We start from the raw sequence: 16,187 nt of genomic DNA on the forward strand, positions 1-16,187 counted from the left end.
TAGATAGATAGATAGATAGATAGATAGATAGATAGATAGATAGATAGATAGATAGATAGATAGATAGATAGGTGTGTGGGTGCAGTGCTTTTTCTGAGTTGTTCTTATATTAACACTAATAGATTGGTTTTAGAAGGGTTAGCTACTCTAGGTTCAAGGTACTCTTCACATTCCTAGAACTATAACTTGGGAGCCCTCATTGCTAAGTAATAGCCATAATTTCCTCAAATTAAAGGCATTTTGAAATGGCAAACCATGAATATTAGGCATAGAACATCTCCTGCATAAGAATGGGCACACTTTCCCACAAATCTGCAAAGCCTCAGTGGAAGAGTGGACATTAAGAGAGAGATGCCTAAAGAACACAGGAGGTCAATCCAAGTCACAGCTTTAGGGGACCTCCCCACCTTTCTCCTGCCCTGATGCCCTCTTGCCACTCCCTCTCAGTACAGCATTTTGTTAAGCAGACTGAACTACCAGGGCCTGTTGTGGTGTGAATAAGTTTGTCACCTTCACATGACTGGCCACATTTTTAAAATTAGGTAACCATTTTGTGATAGAGCATTTTGATCCTTCCTTTTTAGATCATTTTCCAATATTAAGATAAACATGAATGTGGGATAGCTTGCTAAACAATTTGTGTGTGTTCACAAATGACTGATAGACAAAACATCCACAATGACAACATTTGGTAAAACAACCTTGTGTCATTCATTTATATTATGAAGTATCAATCAAATTAATTGGAAAACAGATCAAATCACTCACCATCAGTCAGAATTTGAGTGGAATCAGTTAATACCCATGGCTAAAATTTTAAGAAATCCATCAGTGAACCCCAGCTTCCAGTTTGACTTTGAGTCAGGGTCAACTGAGCCAGCCCCTGTGTTCACTATCAGCTGATTTCCATTGAGTACTGTGCTGATTGACAAAGATTTGTTGACTTATCAAGCAACCACCTCAGAGGGAGACACATGGTCTTTGGGCAAAGCAGGGTCACTTCAGATTGGTATAAGACTTGTTTTCTGTGAAGTCTTAGGAAATCTGGTTGGTACTTTATTCCTAGTGGGATTAAAGTTTGTATTGCTCAATAGAAAACGTAAACTTTTTGCATGCATTTGATTAATAATGCTTGATTGCTAGCATTGAAACAAGTGTTTGGTGCATATACCCTATGTTAAACCTGCTCAAAAGCTCAATTTTGTGGGCCACTTGGTTACATGCAAGAAAATGTTTCCACCTAGAGGAGAGAGAAATTTCCTTATCCTCCTCTATCATTTCTCCCCCTCCCCATTTCCCACCTTCAGAAGAGGCTCCTAGGGAAAAGACAAGGAAAATTTCTCTCTCCAAAGCTTCCTTCTTTTTCCATAGTTTGCCCTTTTCTGGATTGTCAAGAATGATTCCCTGTCCCAAAGAGAAAGACTTTTTCCTGTCTTAACTTACTGGGGAGTTGCCAAGTTTGCTTTTTTTTAAGAACACCATCCAATGACTACCTGTCCTATAAGTACATCACATTTGATGGAAGAATTACTTCACAGTTCCTAATAGTAAAGAAATTCACTCTCCTTACACATATATGACAACTTCCTGTATATACTGGGTACTAAAGCATGTAATTAAGAGTCACATGACTCCCACTACAGGCACAGGCCTTTTCCCTCTTTCTTTTTTGGGGGGGCAGGGGAGGGAATGGGACAATCAGGATTAAGTGACTTGCCCAGGGTCACTAAGCAAGTGTATAAGGCCAAATTTGAATTCAGGACCCCCTAGGGCCAGTGCTCTCATTCATACACTTTCTGATGGTGTGAACAGCTCACATTTTTGTATATCTTAAAAGTTTGGCAAAGCATGTCCTTCACAACACTCTGCCAGTAGATAGGGAGTGTAGATATGAATGATGCCAATTATACAGACCATCTGGCAGAGATTTCTAGGTGGAAAGGACCATAGAGTACATCCAATTCCTTCATTTTACAGATATGGAAAGTGATTTGTCAGTATTTGGTCTTCCAATTAAGTGTATGAAGTGAGGTTTGAACACAGGCTAACTCCAAGTTCAGCATGTAAAACAAAATGTGGTTGTGGGATAGGGGGAAGGAGAGAAGCAGGGTGTTCTCTAGCTTGGTCACTTGTGGTGGAAATCTTGGAGTCTTATGGAAAGGGACACTGGAGAAAAAAAACAAAAGAGGAGATATCAGCGGAATATCGATGCAGAAAACGCCAGAGAGAGTGAGCAAAATAAAATATGCCTGGACTCAAGGCATCGAGCACCAACATAGTGAGTCCTGTTGTGGTCTTACTGGTCTCACTACTTTTCCTCACGGAGCTAAACATCGAGACCTTACGTTGAATTTTGAAAGTCAATTTTTTTTTTTTTTTGGTGAAGGCAAAACGTCCCTGGGTGGGCTTGAACCACCAACCTTTCGGTTAACAGCCGAACGCGCTAACCGATTGCGCCACAGAGACTACATTACCACACCTCTCAATATCACACTTTTCCGTATGCTGACAGGGAACGTTGTACCTATCAGATTTCAGAACAAGTGTTCGGGCAAACCTGAGCATCCTGGGAAGTGCTCCTGTGTTCATCCAAGCTTTGCATACGATAGAAGCAGAAGAAAGAATCAATGAATCAGTCTGCCTGGAGGACCAGGGAATAAACGAACCGGGAGCACAGGTTCTCTGCTTTATTCTTCACACCAGATAAAGCTCAGTCTAGATGGAAACTTTAGACCCTATCACAAAATAAAACCTTAGGAGTTTTTAAGGAAACAGATTTTGATCATCATTCTTTATGTGCATTTATTTTAAAAATTATATAAAAATAGTTTGTTTTTTTTTTGCAAGGGAGGAAGAGCAGGACAATTGGGGTTAAGTGACTTGCCCTAGGTCACTCAGTGGCTAGTAAGTCTTAAGTGTCCAAGTTCGAATTTGAACTCAGGTCCTCCTCACTTCAGGGGCGGTGCTCTGTTCACTGTGCCACCTAACCACCCAGAAATATCCATTTCTTTACAGAGGTGTGGGGCTATGGGTGCGCCACACTACAAACAATATCAGATTCTTGCAATGTGTTGGTTAGTTTTACTAAACTATTCCTCTCTTCTCCAGTTTTTATCTGTCTCTGTCTCTGCCTCTGACTCTGTCTGTCTGTCTCTCTCTCCCTGATGTCTCTCTGCTCTGGACATGGGGCAGAGAACAGAACAATCCCCAAATGTAGGTGATGTCAGTTAGTCAATAAATATTTATTAAACACCTACCATGTCCTAGGCAGTGTGCTGAACCAGGAATAAAAAAGAAGCAAAAGAGAGTCTTTGCCCTCAAAAAGCTAAGGGGGAGACAATAAGCAAACAAATAGGTAATAAACAAATTACATACAGGATAAATAGGAAATAATTAAAAGAGAAAAGGCACTGGATAGAGGGGTTAGGAAAGGCTTCCCATAGGGACATGGGGCTTAATGGAATGAAAAGAAGCCAGAGAAACCAACAGGTGGGGATGAGGAGCAAGAACATTCCAGGCATGGGAGACAGCTGGAGAAGATGCCTGGAGCTGAGAGAAGTGTCTTGTTCATGAAGCAGAAAAAAGGCCAGTGTTACAGGTGGTGTGCATGTGTTGGGGGAGGGGAGGATGGGTACTGGTTTACAAAGGACCCTGAAGGCCCAAGAGAGGATTTTGTATTTGATCCAGGAGGCAATAGGGAGTCGATGGATTTTATTGAGTAAGACAGTGATGTGGTTAGAGCTGTGCTTTTGGAAAATCACTTTGGTGACTGAATGAAGGATGAATTGAAATGGGGAGAACCTTGAGGTAGCAGCTATTGCAATAGTCCAGGAGTGGATCGATGAGGGCCTGTACCAAAGTAGTGTCAGTGGTAGAGGAGAGAAGGGGGCCATATTCTAAAGATGTTGAAAAAGTGAAATCTACAGGCCTTTGATCTGTAGATTGAATATGAAAGAGGAATTGTACATGATACCTAGGTTGCAAACCTGACAGACTTGGAGGATGATATTACTCTCTACATAGGGAAAGTAAGAAGGGAGGTAGGGACTAGGGGGAAAGACAATGGGTTCAGTTTTGGAGGTGTCCCGTTTAAGATATCTACTGGACATCCAGTGTGAGATGTCTGAAAGGCAATTGGAGATACAAGATTTGAGGTCAGCATAAATGTTAGCACAGGATCAGCAGATTTGAAAATTGTCAGCATAGAGATGGCAATTAAATACACAGGAGATGATGAAATAATGTGGAAGGAAAAAAGAGGAGGACCCGGGACAGAACCTATGGTTAAAAGGCATGATCTGGCTGAGGATCCAGCAAAGGAAATTTACAAGGACCGGTCTGCTAGGTATAAGGAAAACCAGGAGAGAATGGTATTTCCTAAATTGAAAGATAAGAGACTATCAAGAAGAAGAGAGTGATCAACAAAATGTGGAAGGCTGCAGAGAAATAAAGTATACAGTAAAAACAAAAGATGAAAAAACTTGTGTATACATGCATGTGTGCATGTATGTGTCCATCTCCAGTGATACTCCTAGACTCGGTCTTCCTGTTCTTTAGTCTGCATCTGTCTAGTCCTGCTGATTTCTGGTCCGGCTGTTACAATGGGGGCTCTGCCCACCCAAAAACTGTTAGGATTTCATGATGTGTTGTGGTGGAAGTGTCTCAAAGAATTCAATCAGACCATCTCTAATCCAAGTAAAGGTATTTGCTGAGACTGATGCCTCCCATGAAGCAGGCTAAGTTCCAGGAGGAACCAGTGACTTCAGAGAGAGCAAGATGGATTTTTATAGGGTAAAGATGCTGATTACAAAATCAAAATCTACACAGAATATAGGAATATGATTAATATTACAAAGGCAGGAGTTTGTTAAGGGATTAGTTAATGGAGGACCCATCTATGGTTCAATGGTTAAACATTCTGGCCTTGCTGTTCTCCAACTGGCTAGCTATTGTGGTCTGATGGTTAGGTATTGTGGTCCTGGTTTGGGCTAGATAGATGATGATTGTGATTGAATACAAGAACACACCTGTTCAAATATGTGGAATGGGTCTGGGGGCAGTTGCTAGGTACAGGCTGGGTTCTCATCACATGGACACGCCTGCTGTTCTATGAGAAATGCTAGTTCATGGACACACCTGTTCTAGTGAGCAGATAGGCATATATGAAGAAGTTAGGATATTGGGGGGGGGACTAAGAAGGGTCTCTGCTGTTGGGGCTAGGGGCAGCTTTATTAGGATTCCATCATGGACATTTTGGTATTGGACCTGGCATCCAGTGATGTTTCCAGGGACTGATCAGACTCAGAGAGAAAAGAACAATTAGTGTTCCCACCCCTTTCACAATTCATTCCCATCCCTGGAGCCTCTCCGAGGAATGATCCAGTTCACTTTCCTTCCTGTTGAAGGAATCTCCTCCCTCATCCCTGATAAATGTTCACGAAAATTATTCTGAATTAGTGACCAGGAACTTCCTACCCAACAGGGACGACTAGCTTTGGGTGACATCCAGTTTTCCCACCTCTGTTTCAAACCTTTTTCCTTTCTGTTGCCTCTTGGAAAGTCAAGCAGTCCTCTGGAGCCCCCGGAGTCTTCCGTTATTTAGTTCCTCCTCAGCTTTTTGCTACCCAACAAACAGCTGAAGAAGCCTAGCTCAATCAGTGCCCGCGGCCAGCTCACTTCGATTAGTGCACGATCCTCTCTGAGGAGCGCCAGATTCCCACCAGATGGCGCTGTTTCCCCCTTGGAATTAGACTCGTAGTTTTTTTTCTCTCTCCAGGAAAGTTAAATTTCAGCTATCCAGAAATATGAGAATTTGCCATTCTCATTTTCTCGTTTTTCTTTCCAATTTTCCTGTCAAATTCTCAAGTACAGGTGAAAAAGGGAGAGAAGAGGCCCCATTTGGAACCTCAAAGCGCGGCTCGTGGTCTCTGGAAGCTAAGGTCTTAGTCTAAAGGTTTTTCTGAGGATTTGTGGGGGGAAAATCAATGTCTCCAGATTCTGACGTCTAACAAAATTTAGTAGCGAGTGTAACTTAATCATCATTCTGCTACAAGTATGTTTCAAAATTACTCCATTGTCTTCGCTTCGAACTCAGGACCTTCAGATTATGAGACTGACGCGCTACCTACTGCGCTAAGAAGGCACACAAATATGCTTCTCACCTCTTAATTTTGGAGGATTAAAAAAAAATCCCAATTTTCTGCTGTCAAACGGATTTTTAAGAAATACATTCTCAGGTATCTTTCAACCTGCTTGGAATTTTTAATCTGTTGGGGTCTTTTTTTTTTTTTTTAGTATTACGGAAGAGAACTTCGGGCCCCTAACCTATTGTTCCAATTATTCTCGTTTACATTTTGGGGTGCCGTAAAGATCAAGCGTGTCTTCGAGGCTCAGGAAGGACACCTCTCAGAACGCTCCAGTCCTCCTGTGGTAGCATGGTGTGAGGAACGCCTAGGCTGTGTCCGACGCAGAAGGAAGGGTGGGTGTGAGTTCGGAAAGTTCGGCTGAAGTTTATCTGCCTTTAGACATCTCTACCTAAAACGATGCAGAAGCTCCGTCCTGTTCTGAGAGTTGTCCTCACTCCTGGGACTCTTCTCAGGAGAGGATAATCCAAGTGTGCCCAGCACCTCAAAACAGAAACCAAGTAAAATGGGTAACGAAGCCAGGGATTCTTTTTCAGAATGTCTACAAATCATATTACATCCTATTTAAAATAAATAGAACATAGAAAAACATACAAACATTTCAGAAATTGAAAATGACGGGGTTTTTTTTTCTCAAGAACTTGGAGACAAAGCTTCTTGTAGCCGCCTTCTTAGCGCAGTAGGCAGCGCGTCAGTCTCATAATCTGAAGGTCCTGAGTTCGATCCTCAGAGAAGGCAGGTGGATTTTTACAGGTTTCTAGAAACAAAAAATGAAAATCAAGGCATATAAACTAATAGGTTTTCTACTAATCTGTGGCAGAACACTGAGGAAAGAGCAGAGACCTACAGATGTATCCATCGATTTTTTTCTCATAAAATGGAATCTGGAGAGAACAATTTTCCAAAGATCTGGACATGCCAATTCAGACGGGAAAAGTTATGTGTGGACTTTTAAATACATGACTAAAACCTTAGTTTCCGTAGAAAGAGAAAATGCGCGGTGCTCTGAGATCCCAGATCTCTCTTTTCCCTTCCCCTTCTCTCCTGAGCTTGAAATTTAGGTGGGAATGGGAAGGCTAGGTGGCGCAGTGGATAGAGCACCGGCCTTGGAGTCAGGAGCACCTGAGTTCAAACGCGGCCTCAAACATCTAACAAAAACAAAAACAGAAAAAACTAGCCGTGTGACCTTGGGCAAGTCACTTAACCCCGATTGCCCTCCAAAAAGCATAAAGAAAGAAATTTAAGCAGGAAAGATAGAGAGAAAGACAGGAGAATGATCTTTACCAGTTCTGATTTTAATTTCTTTGTAAGAAGATAAAACTGCTTTCTTTGCCCAGTATTGCACATAAACCAGTAGGGTGAAATCCAGGATTCAGTCATTAGTCATCCCTGGGGAACACTAGGAATCAGTGACTGCCAAAATCTCTCATAAACGTTTTTTCTGCTGCCTCGGATAGTGGAGGTGGATGGATATATGCTAAAGATTCTTTCCCAGTTCCAAAATCTAATTCATCTACCTAATTTAAAGAGGATGGTGTCTCCATCTGGTGTGCATCCGGCGCTATGGACTTAGCATCCTTCACCATTCGGAATGCGAAGCAGCTGGGTTTGTACCTGAGCCGCACTGATTGAGGCAAAGACTTCTTCAGACTCTCAGACTGCAGCGGACTAAGGAGAAACAAAAATAAGACTTCAGTACCTCCAGGGACATCTGTGGACACAAGGCAGGTGGCATGATGTTTACGAAGTCCGAAGCAAGGTCTTGAGTCTGCAGCTTCTGCTCAAGGTTGGCCTTGAGCTGATCGAAACTGATTTTGTGGTTACTGGCAGCTCAGGCAACTGTTCCAAATTCCGCTAGAGTTCACTCGTAAAGGATCACTGTTACGTCAATTTCGTCTTGATTTTCCAAGAGGCAACAGAAAGGAAAAAATGCTTGGGAGTAGAGGTGGGAAAACTGGACGTCACCCAAGCTAGTTGTCCCTGTTGGGTAGGAAGTTCCCTGTCCCACGTTCAAAATAAATTGCACCATCACTTTGTCAGGGATGAGAAAGGAGATTCTTCAACAGAAAGGGAATTGAGCTGGATCATTTCTGAAGTACGCCCCAACCCTGCGCTTCGAAAGATAATGACTGTGACTCCACATTGTTCTGTCGATTGTCCTTCCGAGTGTCTCCCTTATAGGCCCCCTTTTCTCCTGACAATGGCAACAATGTTTTCAGCAATTGAGAAAGCTGCCTTCCCTCATCACGTCACACCTGGATTTCAGCCATAGCCCGATGGTTGACCTCCCTGCCACAAGTCTCTTCCCGCCCCAGTCCATCCCCACTCAGCATGTCACTAAATTTCCAAATGTATCCCTTCTTGATTTCCTTGTCAGTGAACTTTCTCTTATTTAAAAAACAATTAATAGGGAAAGGTGAAGTAGTGAACAGGTTACAGTAAAAGTAATCAAAACATTGAAAAAATCTGACATTATGTATTACTCAACCATAGCCCTCCACCTCTGCAAAGAAAGGATCCCTTTTAATATAAATTTTAAAGATAAATTCACATATTGAAAGCCTCAAATCCGATTCTTCAAAGTCCCTAAAATAAGCCTCAAAACTTCTAGGTGGGATGGGTTTGTTAACAAAAGACCCCCAGGTCCATAAAGGGACCTGACATGAAACAGTCCAATATGCCAATTAAAAGCATTTATTATCTGAGAAAAGGCATGTAGAGGAGAGAAGATATTACAAGGGAGAAGAGAGAGGGAGAGAGTTCTTAGCTGCTCAAAGCGGAGTGGAAAAGAGGTGAGATAAAATAATTTCTAAAGGCTTTCCGGAGGAGAGCCAGGATTAAAGAAGAGACATCTGTGGACACCAGGCAGGCGGCATGATGTTTACAAAGTCCGAAGCAAGGTTTTGAGTCTGCAGCTTCTGCTCAAGGTTGGCCTTGAGCTGATCGAAACTGGTTCTGTGGTTTCTGGCAGCTACAGACGACTGTTCAAATTCCGCTAGAGTTCACTCTTAAAGAATCACTGTTACGTCAAGCAGTTTGGGGCTTCAGAAGTCTTTCTGATTGGCCTCTTGTTGTGTACTTCCATTGTCTGGTTCCCCTGTGAAGAAGGGAAGTTCTAACGTATGGTACAGCCATTACAGAGCCCATGTTAACAAGTTTTATCTAGTGTGAAGAAGAGGAGAGCAAACAGAGAAGGAGGTCGGCATTAACTGGGGGAATTCTGGTTTTGTCCGGTACATTCATTCAGTGGGGGTTTTTTTCTGTTATTTTTGTGCAAAGCTTTGGGTGAATTGCAAAACATCTTTCAGGGTACCGAATTTACTTAATAGATCTTATGGAAACGAAGTTGCTTTCTTTTAAATCTGAAGGGAACCCCATTGGCCACCTAAGTCAAGAAGTCTCTGTGGCGCAATCGGTTAGCGCGTTCGGCTGTTAACCGAAAGGTTGGTGGTTCGAGCCCACCCAGGGACGTTTTCAAGCCCAAACTTCAGAAAGTGTGAATCACAAATTTGGGCACGTTCCATTGATGGCACAATCTGTCGAGTCTGCTACTTCTAACGCACTTGTTTATGCTTTTATTTTTAATTTAGCCCTCGAGTTTTTCCTCCATCTCTCTGTTTCCCTCTGATGCCCTTCCCCCTTCTCTTTTGCTTTCCTCTACCATAACCATCAGAGTTCCCACCACAGGTGACCAAGCTAGTTAACAACCTGCCTCTCACAACCAGTGTAAACGAGTTGAGAAGAAAGATAACAGAATGGCAGAAGATCCCAGATGTTTCTTTCTTTCTGGTCAGAGTCAGACGTGTTATTAAATTCTCCTTTGACACGAGTTTGGAGCAAATTAGAGCAAAATGGGATGTTTAGCCTTTAGGTTTTATCCTTTCCGAACCAAAATTCTTCACAAATCTTGACTCTGTGGAACTTTGACAAACAAAGCAAGGAAAGCGAGGGAAAAAAAGCTTGTTGTTGAGCCGAAATAGCTCAGTTGGGAGAGCGTTAGACTGAAGATCTAAAGGTCCCTGGTTCAATCCCGGGTTTCGGCAAGTATAAAGGTATTTTTAAAACTCCTTAGGTGTTTGAGTAGGGGCTCTCGAAATCTCGAAAACTAAAGGCAGTATGGGATAGGGCTTTTAGAAACCAATTGCTGACAGAATATATGACAGAAGTCTTCTTTAGATGGATTCCCACGGAAAGCGATCCCATTATCCTCCTTTCCAGGGAACTGTCACAAGACCACATTCACTTCGTACCCCCTCTTGTATGGAGGGAAAACGTTATTTTTTCTCAAGGAAATGTGTAGATTGAGGGAGATTGGGGGGGGGGCTGTTGGTATGGGGAGAATGTCACATGTAAGGTTTTCGAAGTCATTAGAGAGAGGAAGGCAAGGCTTTCAGGGTTCACTCCGGACGTTTCTTTTTAATTTCCCTTGGACCCATTCTAGTCTCAGTTGCTATTTAAGGAGGTCACCCTCCAATCCAGTCCTATCCTATCCTATCCTATCCTATCCTATCCTATCATATCCTATCCTATCCTATCCTATCCAACCAATCCTTTCCAATCCTACCGAGTAACTATCTAGGTCCTGTTGTGCAGGATTCTAGGTATACAATGCCAAAACCAAAAGCAATCCCTTACCCTCAAGACAGTTCCATTCTATTGGAGTAGTGGGTGGGAAATACATGTAGCACATAAACAAATAAATATATCGATTAAATTTTCCTTTTTTTAAAATTTGGGTCCTTTTTTAAACTAACAACAATATATTGTCTCTCCCATTCACCTCCCTCCAGAATGGGGGGGGAGGAGAGGAGAGAGGAAGGAGGAAAAATAAAACTCTTACAACAGATACGCACACCCTAGCAAAAGAAATTCCCTCATTGACTACGTACATTAAAAAAAAAGTGTCATTCTCTATCTTCAGTCCCTCCATGTTTCTGTCAGGAGGTGCGGAGCATTTTTGATCACTGGTCCTCTGGTATCATGGTTGATCATTGTGTTGAGCAGTGTTTTTAAGTCTTTCAAAGAAAGGCCTTCTGCTTGTCGTGAAGAGATCCTCTGTAGAATTTATGGAAGGACATGCATAAGAATCACATAATATGAGAATGTCATGGTTGGTTGTGATGTACACTATAAGAAATTACATCTACATGAGTGAGTTTACATATCTATTGAAATAAGATTGAGCCCATAGTTCTGGCTTGTTGAGATATTTCTGAATTTGGACTGTCATACAAAGTATTACCTCAGAGATGTCTATCATCTGCAATTTTGATGACAACCATTTTAGCTTACATCTAAAGTAATTGATAAAAGTATTTACTAGCCTAGGCATATGGACAGTTCCCTTCTCAGTTTTTAACTGTTTGGTTTCTCACACAAATAATGAAATTTGGTCCTCAACAAAATAATAAATCTTAGAAAATATCAATGACAATAATTGTGACAGAATGAAATTTGTATTGAAGGAAAAACACTCTCTTTAGAGGTTTTAGATTTTCTCAAGAAAAAAAATGCTCTACAAATTTGAATCACCAATTGTGTAATTTACAGATAAATGAGGAAAACAATTTTGCTCAACACGAATGATTAAGATAGACAATTTAGAAGTCTCCCTTGAACAAGATAGAAACAATGGCTTCTGGAAGAAAAAAGAAATAACTAGGTTTTATTGTGGTTCAAACAGAGACTTTAAAAAAAAGTTAAAGAAATCCATCAACAGTCACTTATTAATTGACTACTATGTGACAGGTCTGGAAGTAAGAGAGATTCAAGGTCTACTTTAATTTGAGAATAGTGGTTCAGATGCCCTTTGCTTGTTGTTTCAATACTGTTGTGGATGGGTCTAACTTTGTCAAGGAACTTTTATCATTAAACATAGAAATGATCTAGGCCAACACCCTGTCTGATTAAGGAATCCTCTCTACACAGTCCCTAACAACTGATCATTTGGCTTCTTTTGAACACTTAATATGATAGGGAACTCAGCACCTAAGAGTCAGTCCATATTGTGTGATATCTGGCTTCTCTCCCTTTGTTCAGTAGTGTTTTTCCTCTCCTGAGCAAACTTGAAATTCTGGTTTTGATTATGTCTTTCCAACCAGCTCCAATGATCCAGGTTTTCAAGTGCCCCTGTATAAATAAAGCAGGTGCCTCCAGGAGCCCCATTTCAATCTGTAAAGTATGATTTGGTTTTTTTTTTTTTTTTGACAGCATTGTGTTATGTTCCTATTAGATGTGGGACCTCCCCTTTACCTAGATACATTAAACTATTTCTTTAGTATTCTCTCCTTTGTCAAAAAGAAATGATTGGATTATGCAGTTCAGTCTGCAATGTCTCATGATCATTTTCGCTTCGAGGTTAGTCTGCCAAATCTCTTTAAAATAAAAAAAAGAGCACTCTGGGAATGGTTACCTCTATCTCAGGCTTTCCCAGAGGGATTGAGTCCTAGTCCTTTCTTATTGCTTTATTGTTATTCAGGTTGGGGAAATCAAAATTTCATTATTTCTCTTCTGGGGTTGGAAATATGGTAGGGATCATTACCCTCATTCTTCTCTCTCTTTCAGTCTTAGCATCATCCCCAGATCAGCTGGTGGTAGTGTCTTCATCGGGAGGCAAATATAGTCCGTTTGCAAATTCAAAGCTTTGTAAAGAGCATAGCATAAAAGCTAGGTGATACCTAATGGAACGTCTTGAGGATCCTATTAAAGAGACTTTCAGGAGCTGTGAGCTATCTGTTTCCTACATGTGCTTTTTCTCCTCAATTCCTTATGTAAGGATGGCAGACTGTATCAGAGGTTTTTGGAAGGATGTTTTATAACAATTTTATAAAAATGCCTTTTGCAGCATTTGATACTAGAGATCCCTGTTTCTCATTTCCTTTTTGGATACTCTTCTGCCCTCCCTTAGTTCTCCCATAGGATAGAATGAACTGAGTTCTTAAGAGTCCTCAAGAGCTCTCAAAAACTCTAAGTTGAAGAGAAGGTGCTGACCTTCACCTAATTCCATTGCTAGATGATCAATGGAGTTCTGTGTACTGATGAAATAACAAATCTAGTTCACCACAATTAGTGAAATCACATGGTCCCTCTCTCACAAAGCAGAGACTCAACCTTGCTGCCCCACTGAAATGGTACTCCATCCACGCTGGAGCAGGATCAGAGTGGGAACTGCCGTGTACCGGAATTGACTCGAAACTAATTACTCAGGTGAACAGTTTCTCATTTAGAAACGATTAAGAAAATGACTGACTTTACAAAAGAATAGTAATCAAAAAAAAGTCTTACGAGTAAGCCGAAATAGCTCAGTTGGGAGAGCGTTAGACTGAAGATCTAAAGGTCCCTGGTTCGATCCCGGGTTTCGGCAGTGATTGTTTTGCATTGGTAACGTCATACAAATTGGATCTGCTTACCTTCAGGTTTTCTTTCTTCTCCTTTCCTTTCTTCACTAACAGTCTTGGCTTGAGCCTTCTACTCTGCTCTGACTTTTCTGTCTCACTTGCTTTTGTTGGAGCATGATCCTTCAACTTTATCGTAGGTCCTCCTCTGGGCTGGACTGCAGTCAGGAAGAACTCAGTTTAAGTCTTTCCTTAGTCTAGCATAATTTAGTTTAGTGAGTGAATTGGCATTGCTTGCTGGAAATGCATCTAACCAAAGTTGTATCTCCCTAAAGCAAAGGCTCTATAATCTTTTTGCTAAAAGAACATATCTTAAGGCCTTTCAGCTTGGCAGCAGTTATTATTTAGAGCTAAAAGAACTTTGCTAGGGGATATGTTACTAATTAATCAATCAATCAACAAGCATTAGTAAGTTTCTTCTGTGTGCCAGACATTCTTCTTGGCTAGGGATACAAATAGAAAGAATAAAACAGTTACTGTTTTATTTGAAAACAAAAATTACTGCAAATGGTTTATTCTGCTTTCTAATCTGTTGCTCATCACTATTTTGCTTCATAATCCTTAAATTCTGGGAAGTTTTCTCCCCATTTCCAAAATCATGAAAATACTCATCTCATCCCAAATACAGAAGGGTTTTGGGGGGGTGGGGTGGGTAGCATCCTAGATCTGGAAACTCTAAATAATCTCCATACCCTGAGAATTTTCTATTCCTATTCCTACCATTTTATTTAGCTAGCTGCTGTTCTCAAATATGTTAGAAATATTTATAGCAGTTCTTTTTATGGTGTGAAAAAAAATGGAAACTAAGAGGGTATATCCATCAACTGGGGAATGGCCAAAAAAGTTAAGTTCTATCAATGTGATGGAATATTCATGTTGTAAGCAATGATGAAGGGGATGCCCCCTACTTCCTCTTTCCCTTCCCCCTTCTCTCCTGACCCATCTCCAAGAATCCTGTATGTGGGATTTTGAGATAGGGGGAAAAGTCACCTCACATGATCGATACATTTGGAAAACCTGTGCAACGTGTAACATCTGGGGACCTCTCACCTCCAGGAAGGAGGAGGGGAAATATCGGTTCAATTATAGAATGCTCAAAAGACCACTGCATGTGGTAGAAGACAGTCTCTCTCAGAACATTCCAGTTACTACAGCCTTGCTGTCTGTGGAAATGCACACTCAGAGGACAAGATACCTGCGACAGGACAGTCTCTCTCAGAAATTTTCAGTTACTACAACCTGGCTCTCTGGTCATATTCCATGAGAAATAAAGGTAATCTGAGGGAGAGGGAGAGAGATGCTTTAAGGTGGAGGTTAGGAGTTACAATCACATAAGATACACAATGCAAAAATTCAGAAGGAGACAAAATTCCCTCTGTGAGGAGCAGAGAGAACACTGGCCCCACTGAATGGTGCAGGAGTCGTAGTAGTATATAATGAGGCTGAAAAGATCTATTAAGTTAATAGTCTCATTTTGTTGTGTTATCATCACCCATCCATAACTCTATGGACATTGGAACCCAGGATCTGGCCTTGAGAACTCACTGCCATTTGCTGCACCAAGGGCAAGTGTTCAGAAAAACAGGACGACTACAGCTTGGAAAGCTTTACCTTACACAGTTCAACAATTCCAGTTAATAAACTAGATAGCACAGATCTCAAAGTAGGGAATTATATTTCTACATTGGGAGAAAACTACTAGCAGAGGATAGTTTCGATCCATAGACCTCTGGGTTATGCTCCCAGCACACTTCCACTGAGTCACTCTGCTTCCTTGTACAGGTTGTGAACTTCACTTTTTATTACCTTTACTTTTCTTCTAGGCTTTCTTTGTATGGGGTTTCCTTAAGCTTTTCTGCCTTCGGAGTTTTCTAATATACACGCATTTTTTTCCCGTAGTAAAACTATTTGGGATGAAGGGATGCTAGAATGGAGTGATGCTCAAATAGAGGATGGAGAACAGGGGGTGGAGAAAGAAGCTTGAGAGGCAAGAGCTCGAAAGAAAATCTGAAAGCCTCGGCATTTCCCCTGGGATTAAAAAAAAAGCAACGACTTTTTAATTAGATCTTTCTCTTCCCACCTTTGAAAGTCCTTCTACGACAGTAATATGTACTGTGAAGATGAAGGGGTTGGGGGGCAGCTAGGGAAACCATCGAAAACTCAGAAGGATCTTGCATTTTTTCGCTCTAATCTGTCCACAGACCCTCTTCTCTCTCCCACGTACCGTCTACGAACGCACAAAGCACAGCCTTTCTATGGCTGCTGGGTTGTTGTTATTGGGGGGTTTTTTTCCCATTCAAAAATATGTAAAGAGATGAAAAAACAAAGTGACAAATGCATGCAGTGGAAACTGGGAACTGACCGTGGTTCTGAAACTCCGAGGAGAAAGGAGGTTTACTGGGAATGAATTCTTCAGGAGAATAGAAGTCAGAGAACAGGCGATAAAGATCCTGAGGAGATACGGACCATTCTTCAGAGGTTTCAGTTCCTTAGGGATCTCCTATCTTGCACGTATAATCAGATTCGATGCCAGATGTCAGATACTTCTTGTAGCCTGTGAAAAGTTATTTTTCTTCACTTGAGGGCCGTTATTCCCACTTTCACTGTCAGTCTCTCCTGGGGTATGGAGGTTCAATATGAGAATCCTAGG

The 16,187-nt window shown here is 41.4% G+C and overlaps 5 non-coding genes across 5 annotated transcripts; 4 read left to right on the forward strand and 1 right to left on the reverse strand.

The window, feature by feature from the left end:
* Positions 1-2,392: 2,392 nt before the first annotated feature.
* On the reverse strand, positions 2,393-2,466 carry TRNAN-GUU (transfer RNA asparagine (anticodon GUU)). The gene has a single exon. It is a non-coding gene; the product is annotated as a tRNA-Asn (tRNA).
* Positions 2,467-6,808: 4,342 nt separating this feature from the next.
* TRNAM-CAU (transfer RNA methionine (anticodon CAU)) lies at positions 6,809-6,881 on the forward strand. The gene has a single exon. It is a non-coding gene; the product is annotated as a tRNA-Met (tRNA).
* A 2,659-nt stretch (positions 6,882-9,540) lies between these two features.
* Positions 9,541-9,614, forward strand: TRNAN-GUU (transfer RNA asparagine (anticodon GUU)). Its single transcript has one exon. It is a non-coding gene; the product is annotated as a tRNA-Asn (tRNA).
* A 499-nt stretch (positions 9,615-10,113) lies between these two features.
* Positions 10,114-10,186, forward strand: TRNAF-GAA (transfer RNA phenylalanine (anticodon GAA)). The gene has a single exon. It is a non-coding gene; the product is annotated as a tRNA-Phe (tRNA).
* A 3,247-nt stretch (positions 10,187-13,433) lies between these two features.
* On the forward strand, positions 13,434-13,506 carry TRNAF-GAA (transfer RNA phenylalanine (anticodon GAA)). Its single transcript has one exon. It is a non-coding gene; the product is annotated as a tRNA-Phe (tRNA).
* The last annotated feature ends 2,681 nt before the right edge of the window (positions 13,507-16,187 follow it).

The sequence above is a fragment of the Petaurus breviceps genome, unplaced genomic scaffold, assembly GCF_028583685.1.
Source record: "Petaurus breviceps papuanus isolate PSGF00001 unplaced genomic scaffold, PetGlider_PUasm1.0 180, whole genome shotgun sequence".
Lineage (NCBI taxonomy): Eukaryota > Metazoa > Chordata > Mammalia > Diprotodontia > Petauridae > Petaurus > Petaurus breviceps.